Below are 17588 nucleotides of genomic sequence, written 5' to 3' on the forward strand. Positions count from 1 at the left end.
CATCTTTGAATTGTGTTGTGTTTTGAATTAGATGATTTTATTTCTTCATTAAAAGCTTGTCTCAATTTACATCTGGAAGACTTCATTGAAAAGGACATTTCGTGTGAATTTTCTCTCAACGTTAAGTAGACGGCCTTGCCGGGGGTTCGGTTCGATGCGGACTTTCACCTGTTTGGGATTGCGGGATCGAGATAAGGCGACACGGAGCTGCTGGCCGTGCGAGAAGACCGCCGTCTGCAGATCGATTCCAACGTAATCGAACGTCTGTCCCTGCGCCTCCGTCGTCCATGCAGGGGGTGCGTAGGTTTGCAGCGCCCCCTGCAGGAAAACAACAGAAAATGCAGCGCTCATCACAGATAAAGTTGTGCGCTTATATTTAAAATGTTATTCTTTTATAAGGTGATGTTGAATCGAAAAGTGTTTGGCCAGTTGATGATTTCAATCAGATTGATTCATTTATTATGAACCACATCTGAGCTTTTGTGGTCCTGTTGAGCTAAAGTTGGAAAAAGTCCGTTACTATAACTTCGCTCCATATTGTAAACGTGTTTATGTTATTTAGTTATTGTTTAATTCAAACTACTTCAGATAATGGGTTTCAAGATGTACTTGAATGGCACGTTCGTTGTTCCGGTGTTTAATGGCTTGGACATCGTGGCAAATGGCTTCCATCGATGTGGAAGTCAATGGTGGATGATAATTTGACATTTCGGTGTTGATTTGGAGTAGATTGTTTAACTGTTGCATACCGGGTGGTGAAATGCTTTGCCGAGTACCTGAACTGTTTGACCAAGTGAATTCATGAAGAGTTCGATGCGAGTTTGAGCGTTAATATTCTTGCGGAACAACAAAGGTCTGATTGTACGTTTATTGCGACAATGTTCACGGGGAACACGTGTGGAGGAGAGTTCCGGGTGAAGTCTCCCCTTACCTGGCAACCATGGTGGCTGTCCGCTGATCACTCTCGCTCCGTCACAGCTACGAGCTGTAGGGACGGGACTCTCCACGCTGGCGCTGTTTTAATTCACGGCACCAAGAGTGGAGAGCCTCATCCCTGCAGTTCCCTCCTGTTGTGCCGCAGCATTTACCGCGTAACGAGGCAATACAACACACACAGAGACACACACAGAGACACACAGAGACACACACAGACACACACAGAGACACACAGAGACACACAAAGACACATTACACACAGAGACACATACAGACACACACAGAGACACACACACGAGACACACAGAGACACACACATCACACACATCAAACAGAGATACACACACAGAGACACACACACAGAGACACACACCACACACAGAGACACACACCACACACACGTACACACACGGAGACACACAGAGACACACACACAGAGACACACAACAACAACCGCCATTCGCCACTAAGTGGTGGTGACGTCACCACGACGCTTGTGCCAGGCTATGTGCACCCACACAGACACAAAGATCAAAGAGACACACATCACACACGGATACACACACAGAGACGTACACACAGATACATACACACAGATACACATATACACATACACACAGATACACATACATACACACACATACACACACGTACATACAGATACACACAGATACATACACAACAACAACCGCCATTCGCCACTAAGTGGCGGTGACGTCACCACGACACTTGTGCCAGGCTGTGTGCACCCTGAGGCCACATGAAGTGTCGAACGCCCGCTGGCAGGAGGTCACGGGGCAGACCCAGGTGCCACGGGTCGACTGACTGAGATGACTGGCTGATGCACCACCTGTGCCCCCTACTGTGCCAACCTGCTGTGCTTTAGCCACCCGGCGCTCCGCTCGTTGTTCTGAGCGTCGCTCCTCCGCCCTACGTTGTTGTTGGAGGGCGACTGCCTCCAACTGCCCAGTAGCATCCTTCACGAACCTCCTCCACAGAGGCCGATCTGACACCGCTGGTACCAGTCATTGGCAAGTCCACTCAGCTCCACGTCCTCCTGTACCACATCACTCCATCTCTTCTCTAGCCCGTGCCCGCTTAGCCCCCTCAATCCGGCCAAACAAAAGCTGTTTCGGCATGCGGTGGCTGGGCATGCGGGCTACATGACCCAGCCATCGCAGCCTTGCCTGCCGGAGGAGCTCACCGATGGGACCCTGCCCAGATCTTTCAAGGATTTGTGAGCTCACACAATCCAGTCTGGTTAAACCCAGGATGGATCGTAGGCAGGCCAGCCTAAATGTTTCTAACCGGCGAAGATGTTCCATTAGGGGGGTCCACGTTTCGCAGGCGTAGAGAAGGGAGGGAATGACCGTGGCCGAGAAGACCTGAAGCTTAGTGCGGAGCGACAGACCAGGTAGCTTCCACACAGCGTTACGCAACCGATGAAAAGATATTGCCGCTCGACTGATTCGGAGTGAGACCTCTGCTGTTAAACTGGAGCCGGTCATAAGCACACTGCCCAGGTATGGGAAACTCTCCACTCTCTCCACAACTGCCCCATCACCGATTGGGAGTTGTGGGGGTGGAGTGTCCGATGGTACAACATACCCAGGCAGGTGCTTAGTTTTGGTGGGGCTGATGGTAAGGCCCCACCTCTCAGTGGCATGCTCCAGTCTCAGCAGCAGCGTCTCCAACTCCTCCTCTGACTGAGCAGCTATTACCAAATCATCAGCATACATAACGTGGTTGAGCAATAGGGAGCCATCCCTTGACCGCACCCGGGCATCGATTAGCCTCCCATTATATCTGTACCATATGGAGATTCCCCCGGTACAGGTATTGAAGGCTTCACGAACTACGTGGTCAAAATAGATGTTAAATAATGTGGGAGCCAGAGGACATCCCTGTCGCACCCCAAGGTGTACAGGGAATGGCTCTGACTCCCGGCCACATAGTTTTACCCGGGCCTGCTCACCATCATGAAGGTCCTTAATGATCGTGAGCAGAGGGTCAGGTACTCCAAAAGCACGAAGAACGACCCAGAGCCCAGGCCTACTGATGGTATCATAGGCCTTGACCAGGTCAATAAAGGAGAGATGTAGGTCTTGTTGGAATTCCCTACACCTCTGCTGTAGCAGACGGACAGAAAATATGGCATCTGTGCAGGACCGCCCTTTCCTGAAACCGCATTGGGGCTTGGCAAGGCGATGCTGAATAATCCTTGCCAGACACACACACACACACAGATACACACAGATACACACATACACACACACAGATACACATACACACATACACACGGAGACACATACACACAGATACACACATACACATACACACAGCTACATACACACAGATACACACACACACTATTCAACTATAGACGAGAGACCTGCAGTGATCTATCAGTGTAGGAGCGGAGCTGCTGTGAGGCGAGGCGCTTGGAGCTCTCTGATTGGTCCGAGCGGCGACTTGGAGCCAATCAGATTTGGTTCCTCCTAGCCACGTGATGCGGGATTTATTTTCCCGCCAAATTTTTGAGACTCCTCGGCCAGGCGCCATTTTGAGAGTCGTGAGGTGCGGATTTGAATTTTTTTTTATTTCGGAGCAGAAATTAACGACGATGACGACCCCCCATGAGGGAAAACGTGAGGTAAAAAGTGGCCTCAAATGTCCAGCCCATGATTCGCAGATAGTTTAAATATGCACTGTTGAATTTATGGGCAGTGTTGGGTCTATGGGGCAGTGCTGAGTCTATGGGACAGTGTTGAGTCTATGGGGCAGTGCTGAGTCTATGGGACAGTGCTGAGTCTATGGGACAGTGCTGAGTCTATGGGGCAGTGTTAAGTCTATGGGACAGTGCTGAGTCTATGGGACAGTGTTGAGTCTATGGTGCAGTGTTGAGTCTATGGGACAGTGTTGAGTCTATGGTGCAGTGCTGAGTCTATGGGGCAGTGCTGAGTCTATGGGGCAGTGCTGAGTCTATGGGGCAGTGCTGAGTCTATGGGACAGTGTTGAGTCTATGGGCAGCAGTGCTGAGTCTATGGTACAGTGCTGAGTCTATGGGACAGTGCTGAGTCTATGGCACAGTGATGAGTCTATGGGACAGTGCTGAGTCTATGGGACGGTGCTGAGTCTATGGGGCAGTGCTGAGTCTATGGGGCAGTGCTGAGTCTATGGGACAGTGCTGAGTCTATGGGACAGTGCTGAGTCTATGGGGCAGTGTTGAGTCTATGGGGCAGTGCTGAGTCTATGGGACAGTGCTGAGTCTATGGGGCAGTGTTGAGTCTATGGGACAGTGCTGAGTCTATGGGGCAGTGTTGAGTCTATGGGACAGTGCTGAGTCTATGGGGCAGTGCTGAGTCTATGGTGCAGTGTTGAGTCTATAGGTGGCAGTGCTGAGTCTATGGGGCAGTGCTGAGTCTATGGGACAGTGCTGAGTCTATGGGACAGTGCTGAGTCTATGGGGCAGTGTTAAGTCTATGGGACAGTGCTGAGTCTATGGGACAGTGTTGAGTCTATGGTGCAGTGTTGAGTCTATGGGACAGTGTTGAGTCTATGGTGCAGTGTTGAGTCTATGGGACAGTGTTGAGTCTATGGTGCAGTGTTGAGTCTATGGGGCAGTGCTGAGTCTATGGGGCAGTGCTGAGTCTATGGGGCAGTGCTGAGTCTATGGGGCAGTGCTGAGTCTATGGGACAGTGTTGAGTCTATGGGCAGCAGTGCTGAGTCTATGGTACAGTGCTGAGTCTATGGGACAGTGCTGAGTCTATGGCACAGTGATGAGTCTATGGGACAGTGCTGAGTCTATGGGACGGTGCTGAGTCTATGGGGCAGTGCTGAGTCTATGGGGCAGTGCTGAGTCTATGGGACAGTGCTGAGTCTATGGGACAGTGCTGAGTCTATGGGGCAGTGTTGAGTCTATGGGGCAGTGCTGAGTCTATGGGACAGTGCTGAGTCTATGGGGCAGTGTTGAGTCTATGGGACAGTGCTGAGTCTATGGGGCAGTGTTGAGTCTATGGGACAGTGCTGAGTCTATGGGGCAGTGCTGAGTCTATGGTGCAGTGTTGAGTCTATAGGTGGCAGTGCTGAGTCTATGGGGCAGTGCTGAGTCTATGGGACAGTGCTGAGTCTAGGGGGCAGTGCTGAGTCTATGGGACAGTGCTGAGTCTATGGGACAGTGCTGAGTCTATGGGGCAGTGTTAAGTCTATGGGACAGTGCTGAGTCTATGGGACAGTGTTGAGTCTATGGTGCAGTGTTGAGTCTATGGGACAGTGTTGAGTCTATGGTGCAGTGTTGAGTCTATGGGTAGCAGTGCTGAGTCTATGGGGCAGTGCTGAGTCTATGGGGCAGTGCTGAGTCTATGGGGCAGTGCTGAGTCTATGGGACAGTGTTGAGTCTATGGGCAGCAGTGCTGAGTCTATGGTACAGTGCTGAGTCTATGGGACAGTGCTGAGTCTATGGCACAGTGATGAGTCTATGGGACAGTGCTGCGTCTATGGGACGGTGCTGAGTCTATGGGGCAGTGCTGAGTCTATGGGGCAGTGCTGAGTCTATGGGACAGTGCTGAGTCTATGGGACAGTGCTGAGTCTATGGGACAGTGCTGAGTCTATGGCACAGTGATGAGTCTATGGGACAGTGCTGAGTCTATGGGACGGTGCTGAGTCTATGGGGCAGTGCTGAGTCTATGGGGCAGTGCTGAGTCTATGGGACAGTGCTGAGTCTATGGGACAGTGCTGAGTCTATGGGGCAGTGTTGAGTCTATGGGGCAGTGCTGAGTCTATGGGACAGTGCTGAGTCTATGGGGCAGTGTTGAGTCTATGGGACAGTGCTGAGTCTATGGGGCAGTGTTGAGTCTATGGGACAGTGCTGAGTCTATGGGGCAGTGCTGAGTCTATGGTGCAGTGTTGAGTCTATAGGTGGCAGTGCTGAGTCTATGGGGCAGTGCTGAGTCTATGGGACAGTGCTGAGTCTATGGGACAGTGCTGAGTCTATGGGGCAGTGTTAAGTCTATGGGACAGTGCTGAGTCTATGGGACAGTGTTGAGTCTATGGTGCAGTGTTGAGTCTATGGGACAGTGTTGAGTCTATGGTGCAGTGTTGAGTCTATGGGACAGTGTTGAGTCTATGGTGCAGTGTTGAGTCTATGGGGCAGTGCTGAGTCTATGGGGCAGTGCTGAGTCTATGGGGCAGTGCTGAGTCTATGGGGCAGTGCTGAGTCTATGGGACAGTGTTGAGTCTATGGGCAGCAGTGCTGAGTCTATGGTACAGTGCTGAGTCTATGGGACAGTGCTGAGTCTATGGCACAGTGATGAGTCTATGGGACAGTGCTGAGTCTATGGGACGGTGCTGAGTCTATGGGGCAGTGCTGAGTCTATGGGGCAGTGCTGAGTCTATGGGACAGTGCTGAGTCTATGGGACAGTGCTGAGTCTATGGGGCAGTGTTGAGTCTATGGGGCAGTGCTGAGTCTATGGGACAGTGCTGAGTCTATGGGGCAGTGTTGAGTCTATGGGACAGTGCTGAGTCTATGGGGCAGTGTTGAGTCTATGGGACAGTGCTGAGTCTATGGGGCAGTGCTGAGTCTATGGTGCAGTGTTGAGTCTATAGGTGGCAGTGCTGAGTCTATGGGGCAGTGCTGAGTCTATGGGACAGTGCTGAGTCTATGGGGCAGTGCTGAGTCTATGGGACAGTGCTGAGTCTATGGGACAGTGCTGAGTCTATGGGGCAGTGTTAAGTCTATGGGACAGTGCTGAGTCTATGGGACAGTGTTGAGTCTATGGTGCAGTGTTGAGTCTATGGGACAGTGTTGAGTCTATGGTGCAGTGTTGAGTCTATGGGTAGCAGTGCTGAGTCTATGGGGCAGTGCTGAGTCTATGGGGCAGTGCTGAGTCTATGGGGCAGTGCTGAGTCTATGGGACAGTGTTGAGTCTATGGGCAGCAGTGCTGAGTCTATGGTACAGTGCTGAGTCTATGGGACAGTGCTGAGTCTATGGCACAGTGATGAGTCTATGGGACAGTGCTGCGTCTATGGGACGGTGCTGAGTCTATGGGGCAGTGCTGAGTCTATGGGGCAGTGCTGAGTCTATGGGACAGTGCTGAGTCTATGGGACAGTGCTGAGTCTATGGGGCAGTGTTGAGTCTATGGGGCAGTGCTGAGTCTATGGGACAGTGCTGAGTCTATGGGGCAGTGTTGAGTCTATGGGACAGTGCTGAGTCTATGGGGCAGTGTTGAGTCTATGGGACAGTGCTGAGTCTATGGGGCAGTGCTGAGTCTATGGTGCAGTGTTGAGTCTATAGGTGGCAGTGCTGAGTCTATGGGGCAGTGCTGAGTCTATGGGACAGTGCTGAGTCTATGGGACAGTGCTGAGTCTATGGGGCAGTGTTGAGTCTATGGGACAGTGCTGAGTCTATGGGGCAGTGTTGAGTCTATGGGACAGTGCTGAGTCTATGGGGCAGTGCTGAGTCTGTGGTGCAGTGTTGAGTCTATAGGTGGCAGTGTTGAGTCTATGGGACAGTGCTGAGTCTATGGGACAGTGTTGAGGCTATGGTCATTGACAAAATAAAACGATTTAATTTGTGAATAGTTTACCTCGTGAGGGGCATAAGATGTGCCAGTATTCGTTGAGATGACTGTTTTCTTTTCACCCACCGAATAATTTATTGCTTAAGAGAGACATCGTGGAGGGAAACATGGGTGGGGGGTGGGGGGTGGGTGGGGTGGGGGGTGGGGAGGGTGGGGCTGGGTGGGAGGGGTGGGGAGGGGCTGGGTGGGGGGTGGGAGGGGTGGGGAGGGGCTGGGTGGGGGGTGGGAGGGGTGGGACTGGGTGGGGAGGGGCTGGTCACCCCGTGGTACCCTTATAAAACTCAACATTTCACCTACTCACGCCGGCTTGTGCCCGCCCTCACAGTCGGGCATATTGTGCTGAATGCACCACGTGGTGGTGCCACCGTTGTTGACCCTGGCCATTGACGGGGCAACCCAACGTCCCTACTACCAGCTCCCTCCCTCTGCAGGAGAATGTGTTGTGTCTCTACGCGATTGCTTCTGTGACCTCGCGTAGGGGTGAACTCCATGGGACACGCTGCAAATTACCTCTCTGAGACCCGGCAACAAGAGAGGAGTTGCGGGCAGAAAGTGGAAGACGATGGGGAGGCCCTCTGATGAGGGTGAAGATGAGTTAGCGGCTGGGATAAAAAGCGATCGTGTGATTTTGACTTGAAACTTTCGTGACTGCAGGAATTTAATATTCTTTTGTTCTTTCGGGTAAAGTCACCACGCAGATAGAAAAATAAAGTTAATTTTAAAATAATTAAATGAAACGCTTTGAAAAAACACGAATGTAGAGTGTGGCCTGGCTCTTAATCGAAGTGAGTGTACTGACAGTCTATAATGTAGACTGTAGCCTGGTTATTAAGTATGGTGAGTGTACTGACAGTCTATAATGTAGACTGTAGTAATGGTTATTAAGCTGAGTGAGTACTGACAGTCTATAATGTAGACTGTAGCCTGGTTATTAAGTATGGTGAGTGTACTGACAGTCTATAATGTAGACTGTAGTAATGGTTATTAAGCTGAGTAAGTGTACTGGCAGTCTATAATGTAGACTGTAGCAGTACGTAGCTAACCGTGCTAATTGTGTTTTGGTTGCATTTTGCACAATTATAATCGTACAATATGGCACCAATCTTTAGCATGAATGTTCAGTTTTATCCTGAACATTCAGCTCTGACACTTTCAGTGAATACCTTAAATGATTTCCATTGAGAATGTCAATCTCTTGACGCTTAAGGGGAAAATGCCCGGTGGGTTATGACCACGCGATGCCTCGCATTCACCAAGACAATGCAGTGAATGTGCTAGGGGAAAGTAAGCAAATATCCTAAAAACATTTTTTTTTATAAAACTTGACCATAACGTACTCTTTGGCTTTTTCGGTGAAGTCACGTAACGGCCAGCATGGTTTTTTTTCCCCTCCAAATGTTATTGTAATCTGTGCACATGACCTGATGAAACGAATAACCTTTTTTATGTAAATAACCCACGTGACAGATCCAACTCATCTCTCTTCTTAAACTATAAACTAGTTTTTCTATTTTATTGTACAAGGTAAGGCCCACTGAGCTATGTAGCGTTTTTTCACAAGCGACCTGCCCATCACAAATGAAAGCTCAAGACAAAGTGACTTCATCGTGTGGAAATGTATTGCAGTTAAATATTTTAAATGCGTGATGTTAATTCTAAATCTGGAGGGGGGGAAACCGGAGGAACCAGAAACAAATCCACGTGACCACGAGGCGAGAGACACTCACACTCCAAATATACTACCAGCAGCTCCACTGTCAACAACAACAACAACCGCAGTTCGCCACCAAGTGGCGGTGACGTCACCACGACGCTTGTGCCAGGCCATGTGCACCTTGAGGCCACGTGAAATGTCGAACGCCCGCTGGCAGGAGGTCACGGGGCAGACCCAGGTGCCACGGGTCGACTGACTGAGACGACTGGCTGATGCACCACCTGTGCCCCCTACTGTGCCAACTTGCTGTCCTCAACGGATGGCACCTCAGCCAGCCAATCACAGTGGGTGACTTCCTCCAATATTTGAGGCACCGCAACCTCAGCAGGGTCATCCCCACTTTGTCCCACGTTTTCCTGGCTGAGGGATTTCCCCTTTCCCAGGACCTCAGGAATGCTCAGAAAATCTGCAAACCTGTTCCTGGGGGTCGGATATTGGATCACCGTTCTTTCCCCTAATGACGGTAATAGGTGTGGTGCTGCAGGTTACTTTTTTGATGGAGTTAAATAGAGATTTGTGATCGCGGGCCACTGAGGCAGACTCCATCTCCTCAGCAACCCGCGACCACCACCCATCCTTGCAGCGCCTCACGGCTCTCCGAACCTCCGAGCGAAGGCTGCGGTAAGCCTCCTCATTCTCCGACGTGGGACGCTGTAGCCGATGAGAGTGGGCCTGTCGATTTTTCTCAGCCAGCTTGAACACCTCCTCTTGTCAGCCAGGGTCTCTGGGGAGGTCTGGACCGTGTACCCAAAGCAGCCATTGCAACTACATGAGCTACAGTCCTAAACCTCGCTCATTTCCCCTCGACATCAAGAGGAGTGGGAGACGATGCCAATCCCAGCCGCAAGCGATGATGAAATTCTCGTTTGTAACTTTCATCAGCTAGCTGAGACCATGCCACTAAGGGTTTGAATGGGGTCCTGGGTGTACACCCACCACCGGAGTGGAAGAATTGCAGGTGCATCTTACAGATGACAAGTCGATGGTCAGTGGGCAGATCAGCTCCACGGTCGGTCCTGGTGTCAAGGACATGGGCTCGCATTCGCTGTTCCGTCACTATGTAGTCCAGCAGATGTTCTTGCTTGGACCCGGCATGCATCCATGATGTGGTGTGGATGCGCCGATGCCGGAACAGCGTGTTGGTAATTACAAGCCCATGGGCTGCACAAAAATTTAGCAGCCTCCTTTCGTTGTTATTGAGCTGATCTGCCCGATGTATTCCAATTACTCCAGACCAGGTGCCAGCATCATGACCAACTCGGGCATTGAAGTCACCCAACAAGATGACTCTATCCCGTGGGGCCACTTTAGCCAGCACCTGTGACAGGAGGTCATAGAAGGCATTTGACTCATTGGCCTTGCTTGCATCCCTCCACGGATGTTCGTCTTTGGTGGGGGCATAAGTTACCATGACCACCACTCCTCGCCTGTGGTTGATGGGAAGGCGCGCCCAAAGTAGCCTGGAGCTTACAGCTTCCCACACCTCATCACCACGCTCCCACGCCCCCTTCATTCTTTTATTCAGAAGAAGAGCCACAGCCTGTTGTTTGGCAGTCTCCTGCCCCGAGTAGAGGACTGTCCACCCCTCATGGTGGCAGGAGCCAGAGCCGGTCCACAGGACCTCCTTATTACCACAGAAATCCAGGCGGTACCGGTCTAGCTCTTGACAGAGGAGTGGCAGCCTCTCCTCCGCAGTGAGCGTTCGAACATTCCACGTGGCCACACGTAGTGGTTTTTTGTTGTTTTTGGAGGAGCCCCGAGGGGAAGGATTCAGTCTTCTGGCTCTGCCAAATGGGGTTTGGTTCGTGAGATGTCATAGACGCCTGTCCCCCCGGGGCCTCCGGCACAAGTTTATTTATAAAATGTTGTGGTCGTGGTTTAGTGGTAATTAATTGGAGGTGGAGGGGTTACCAGCCCCTCACACCTGTCCAGAGCCCCCACTTAGCCGCTGTGATGGTTACAAAAGCCATGAGGGGAAAGGCCAATCCGAATTGGCCCTCCCCCCCCCGGCACTGCCCACGGCAGCGTTGCCCGTCCGGCACCACAAGGAGGTAGGGGGTTGTTTTGCCGGACACCACCACCATTACCACCACTACTACCACCAACACTACCACCACCATTACACCACCACTACTACCACCACCACTAGCACCACCATTACACCACCACCATTACCACCACTACTACCACCAACATTACCACCACCATTACACCACCACTACTACCACCAACACTACCACCATCATTACACCACCACTACTACCACCACTTCCACCACCACCACTACCATACACTACCATTACTACCACCACCACCACCATTACCAACATTACTACCATCACTGACCACCACCGCTACCGCCAATACCACCACCACTACCGGGACGTTTGCGTGCTGAATGCTGGAATCTGATCCCACGTCTCCTCCCTCTCCTCCCGCCCTCACCAGCGGCCTCCCAGACGGCCTCCCCCGGCCCGGGCCCCGGCCCCGACCGCGGCCATGGCCACGGCCGCCCCCTCCGTGAGGGCTCGCTCCTCCCGGCCCATCCGGGTGCCCAAGCACTCCACGGACGACGCCGGAGGAGGAGCCAAGTCCCACGCGGCGCCCTCCAAGGTCGCTCGCCCGCTCGGCGACGACGCCGGGGGGCCGGGGCCCGCGCCGGGGCCTCCCCGCCGCGGCCGTCGTCTTCGTCGCCCCGTGACGTTCCGGGCTCTCGAGGGGGGGCGCCGCCGCCGGGAGACTCCGGCGGCGGCGGCGCCCCCCCAGGAGAGTTCTCGCGGCGGCGGCAGCGGCGGCGCCCGGCCGACGCCGGGAATCGGCCCGAGGGTCGCCCCGGAGCGCGGAGACGGCGGCGGAGAGTCGGGGCCGGCGCTCGGTGCTGACGAGGCGGCGGGCAAGGAGGAGGCGGAGGAGGAGGAGGCGGAGAGACGCAGGGAGGCCGCGGTTGGACCACGTGCGGCGCGGAAGAGACACTTCGACTTTTGGTGGCAGGGCATGGGCAGGAGGGGGAGCAGCAGGAGGGGCGGAGGAGGAGGACGCGGAGCGAGAGGAGGAGGAGGAGGGGAAGAGGAGGCCGAGGCGGCAATGAAGGCGGCGGAGGAAGAGGAGGAGGAGGTTTTGGCCGGGCGGTCGCCGCTAAGCAAGCGGCGGTGGCGGCGGATTGCCCGGCGGGACCGAATCCCGATCCCTGCCCGGGCTCCTCTACCTGCCGCGCTCCTCCGCCTCCTCCGCCTCCTCCTCCGCCGCCGCTGCCGGCGGCGGCGGTCGCGGGCAAGCGGCGCTCGGCCCCGCGTGGGGCGATGTTCCACTTCGTCTCGCTGATGCCGCGGCCGTTGGCTGAGCCGCCACCACCGCCCACCGGGAGGCACCGGGGTCGCGCCCTGGAGAAGCAGCGGCAGCGACGGAGACAAATTCAGCAACAATACCGGCAGCAGAGAGCATCGTCATCGTCGCCCAGCTGTTGGTCGTTCTCGGACGCATCGTCGTTGTCGTCTTCATCGCCGGAGGAGGTGGTGGAGGGTGACGAGGCGAAGGAGCGGAGGGGCGAGGAGGAGGTGGTGGAGGGTAACGAGGTGAAGGAGCGGAGGGACGAGGAGGAGGAGGTGGTGGAGTCTACGGGGGGCATCCGCAGGCTGCTGCTGAAGTTTCGCGCCAGCCGCCTGCAGCCGAGCGTCGACAGAGCACGAGACAATGCAGAGGTGGCGGACAACGAGGAGGAGGAGAACGAGGAGGAGGAGAGGAAGACGAGGAGGAGGAAGAAGAAGAAGAAGAGGACGAGGAGGAGGAGGAGGAGGAGGGGACTACGGAGATCACGCAGTGCAGTCGATGATGGCGACTACAAGTCGGGCGACGAGGTGGAGGAGAAGGAGGAGGAGGAGGAGAGGGTGGCGAGTCTCAAGAGGGTGGAGGAGTGCCGGATTCTCAAGCAGATAGACGACATCATGGCTGAGATACCCCAGCTGGAGGGGAGATGCAGGGTGAGGAGGAGGAGATGAGGTGTAGGGTGGTGAGGAGGGGCTGGGTGGTGAGGTGTAGGGTGGTGAGGAGGGGCTGGGTGGTGAGATGTAGGGTGGTGAGGAGGGGCTGAGTGGAGAGGTGTAGGGTGGTGAGGAGGGGCTGGGTGGTGAGGTGTAGGGTGGTGAGGAGGGGCTGGGTGGTGAGGTGTAGGGTGGAGAGGAGGAGGGTGAGGAGACTACCGGGCAGCGGGTGAGGGCGTTGGGAGTGGCTCACTCAGTCACTCACTCACTCAGTCACTCACTCAGACACTCACTCAGTCACTCACTCAGTCACTCACTCAGACACTCACTCAGACACTCAGTCGCTCACTCAGTCACTCACTCAGTCACTCACTCAGTCACTCACTCAGACACTCACTCGCTCACTCAGTCACTCACTTAGACACTCACTCAGTCACTCACTCGCTCACTCGAACACTCAGTCACTCACTCAGTCACTCACTCAGTCACTCACTCATACACTTACTCAGTCACTCACTCAGTCACTCACTCAGACACTTACTTAGACACTCACTCAGACAGTCACTCACTCAGTCACTCACTCAGACACTCAGTCACTCACTCAGTCACTCACTCAGACACTCAGTCACTCACTCAGACACTCAGTCACTCACTTAGTCACTCACTCAGACACTCACTCAGACACTCAGTCACTCACTCAGTCACTCACTCAGACACTTACTCAGACAGTCACTCACTCAGTCACTCAGACACTCACTCAGATACTCAGTCACTCAGACACGTACTCTGACACTCAGTCACTCACTCAGACATTCAGTCACTCACTCAGACACTCAGTCACTCACTCAGTCACTCACTCAGTCACTCACTCAGACACTCACTCAGACACTCACTCACTCAGACACTTACTTAGACACTCACTCAGTCACTCACTCAGTCACTCACTCAGACACTCAGTCACTCACTCAGTCACTCACTCAGACACTTACTCAGACACTCAGACAGTCACTCACTCAGTCACTCACTCAGACACTCACTCAGACACTCAGTCACTCAGACACGTACTCAGACACTCAGTCACTCACTCAGTCACTCAGTCACTCACTCAGACACTCAGTCACTCAGACACGTACTCAGACACTCAGTCACTCACTCAGACAGTCACTCAGTCACTCACTCAGACAATCAGTCACTCAGACACACACTGACACACTGACACACACACACTGACACACACACTGACACACACTGACAAAGCAAAAAACAAAGATCCCCCGTATAGCCTTAACAGACTGTAGGGGCAAGTGCTGTTAGCGAGCACCTACACACACTGACACACACACTGACACACACACCATGATACACACACTGACTGGAGGAGGTGGAGCGTGGTCAACACATCTACGCCTGAAACATTTTAGTAAGAAGCGGAGAATACGGAACAACCCACCTGTTGTCCATTTCGATTTCCGTGTTGCCTCTAATCTTCAGTCTTGCTGTGTATCCACCGTCTGCTGGAGCTCACCTTCTATAGCGAGGATATCCATCATCTCCAGTTTGTGTGTCTTTAATAAATTGTCTCGGATATTTCTTGCTGCTCTCTATGTCCTTCATACATGCTGCTGCATTGACATTAAGGTTTCCGCATGGTCCATGAATCATATTTGCGGTCACTACTGCAAACAGATTTTGGGTCTTCCTCTGGATTTGGAAACTCGGCAGATATAACATCGATTTGGATTGGATTTTATTCTTTCAGCCAGATTAAAATATGAGCGTGGGGAAGTCATCTACATCATTAGACCACCTTTGGCGGTACCAAAATATAATAATAGGGGTTTTTCCCCTTTTTTCTGGCAACAAAACTGAAACCTTTTTACAAGGATTCATGTTACTGCATTAACCACAATACCTGCAGTCAAAATGCAAACAAAACACACGCACTATGATAATATGTGGCATTGTCCTTGAAACCGATTGGTCCACACCAAGGGACGGCTTTCTTGAGAGCCTCGACCCAATTGGTGCTCGAGCAGAGGACGCCAAAAGGTTTCAGTTTTGTGGCCAGAAAAAATGGGGAAACCCCTATGATGTGTAAGTCCTCGTTTCTGCCACTCAGTTGAGTACATCCAGCATCTTGTTTCTCCAAAAAACACGACTCTCAGTGAATGCTCTCGATGAATTTGACTTGCTTTCGTCTGAACACCCTGGCTGTGAAGTCGTATCGACGGCTGGGTGTCTGGCCGAATGAAAGTTATTACTTTTTTGTTTTATCTGAGGCCAAGTTGGATTACATGTAAATGTAATAAATAAGTCGGGGACATCCCTACGCTCGAACGTATGACATGGCACCTTGAGCATATTCGTGCATGCGTCTAGGGCTTCCTGTGAACGTAGCAGACGCCTGGATGCTACAAGGGGGGGGGGGGATGATGTAGTGCCATTGTTGGGCTGTATGCGTATTACCACGGGAGCTGACCTGTAATAGCGGACATGCGTCAACGGGGTGGTATACAGACCAGGTGGGACTAACAGGGCCCCCAGACCCCAAGACCGTGGGGGGGGGGGGGGGGGGGCGGGGCTGGGGGATGTTCCTGGGCCCCCTAGAGAGTTCCAGAAGGCTTGGCCAGGGGCAGAGAGACCCTGGAACAGGGATAAAAGCCGGACCCCTGAACGGGTTTGGTGGTCCTCGTCCACCTGAAGCTCTGAAGAAGACTCTGAGCGCTACCCTGAAGACCCTGAAGACCCTGAAGCGAAGAGCCCAGTGACCCTGGCTAGGGTCGAGTTCAGACATAACCAGTGTAGGGTTAGCGCTCGAACCAGAGTAAGGGCACCGTAGTGTGGAGGGACTGCCTCCTGAGGTTATCGGCTGTGAGGGGTCGTCACCCCTCTGTGCTGTGGTTCCCTTGTTGAATAAACGTGTTTCCTCTAGCGAACCGTCTCGCCTCGTCTTGGACCCACTGCACGTGTCACCTATGGTAATGAAACCTCTTGTCGCAAAAAATTAGCGGCGTGCGAAAGTGAAAGGTGTTAACGAAGTAATAATCAATTTTGATTTAAAGCTTTCGTGACTGCGAGGAATTAATGTTCTTGGTTCTTTCGGTAAAGTCACCACCACGTAGAAGGGAAACAATAAAATAATAAAAATATAAAACAATAAAATTCTCACGACGTTTCGACTGCAACACGAGCAATCGTCATCAGGTGTGAAAACCACAGCAAGAAATTTTGAAAAAATTGGCGGGTTTTTTTAACGTTAGCACCACGGAGAGCGATTTGACAGTTTGTTCAGATGGACGAGTCCATCTAAGTTCGGAATAGAGGAGGGGGGAGACGAAAATAATGGATGGTGTCTGAAAGCCACCATAAGCGTGAACAATCAATTAAGACCTGAAATGGTTTATCAAATCTTTCCAATGATTGCTAAGCCAGAATCCATCTTCCCAGCTGAAATTGTCTCTGTATATGTGGATAGCCTCATGAACGAATCTCTCATGGTAGCCAGATGGCTTACAAACAACCTCTGTCTTGGAGAAGTCAATGTCATGTAAGCCTACTGAATTATAACAATGATCTGCCACGGCCGGGGTGTTGGTCCTACCGTGTTTCAGGTCTGCTTTGTGTTCACGAATGCGGTCCGAGACATGGCGTTTGGTTTCTCCAATGTAACTACTACCACAGAGGCAACTTAGTTTGTAGACACCAGGGTACTGTATGTCCGGAATCACATCTTTTACAGACGGAACCAGATCACGGAGTTTATGTAATGTGTTGAATCGGACCTGGATCTTGTGTTTATTCAAGATTTTGGAGATCTTTTTTGTGATCCCCGCAATGTAGGGCAAAGTGATGGTTTTGAAAGGCTCCTCAAGAGGGTCCTTCATGGTTGGAGTGATAGCTTTGCGGATTGTAGTCGGAGTAACCATTAGCCTTAAGAGCTTGGTGTACGTGCTTGAGTTCACTGGCTATGTGTTCCTGGTCGGATATGTATTGGGCTCTATGGTTTAGAGTCTTGATGAGGGAATTCTGGGATGGATGGTGGTGGGAATCCGGTTTCAGCTAAGCATCCATATGGGTAGCTTTCCCGTAGACAGAGTGGCTCATTGAACCATAATTTTTTTTTACCAATTCCACTTTACAATAAAATTGTAGACACGGCACAATATATATTTCTGAATCTTTATTTTTACCAACATTAAAAAAAATATTCTCCGTTAAGGCAAAATTCTAAAATATTGGATTTTTTACAAAGCCTTGTGAATTCACCTTGTATCTGAACAAGTTAAATTTGTGCAAATATTTTTTTCCAAACGTAAAAATAAAAAAGACATTGCTTACAAATATCAGCTCTATGTTTTCAAGTCAATACAGTTTGGGT

This window comes from Petromyzon marinus, unplaced genomic scaffold (genome assembly GCF_048934315.1).
Source record: "Petromyzon marinus isolate PM22_M1 ecotype Great Lakes invasive population unplaced genomic scaffold, UKy_Petmar_22M1.pri1.0 PM_G_Scaffold_41, whole genome shotgun sequence".
Classification (NCBI taxonomy): domain Eukaryota; kingdom Metazoa; phylum Chordata; class Hyperoartia; order Petromyzontiformes; family Petromyzontidae; genus Petromyzon; species Petromyzon marinus.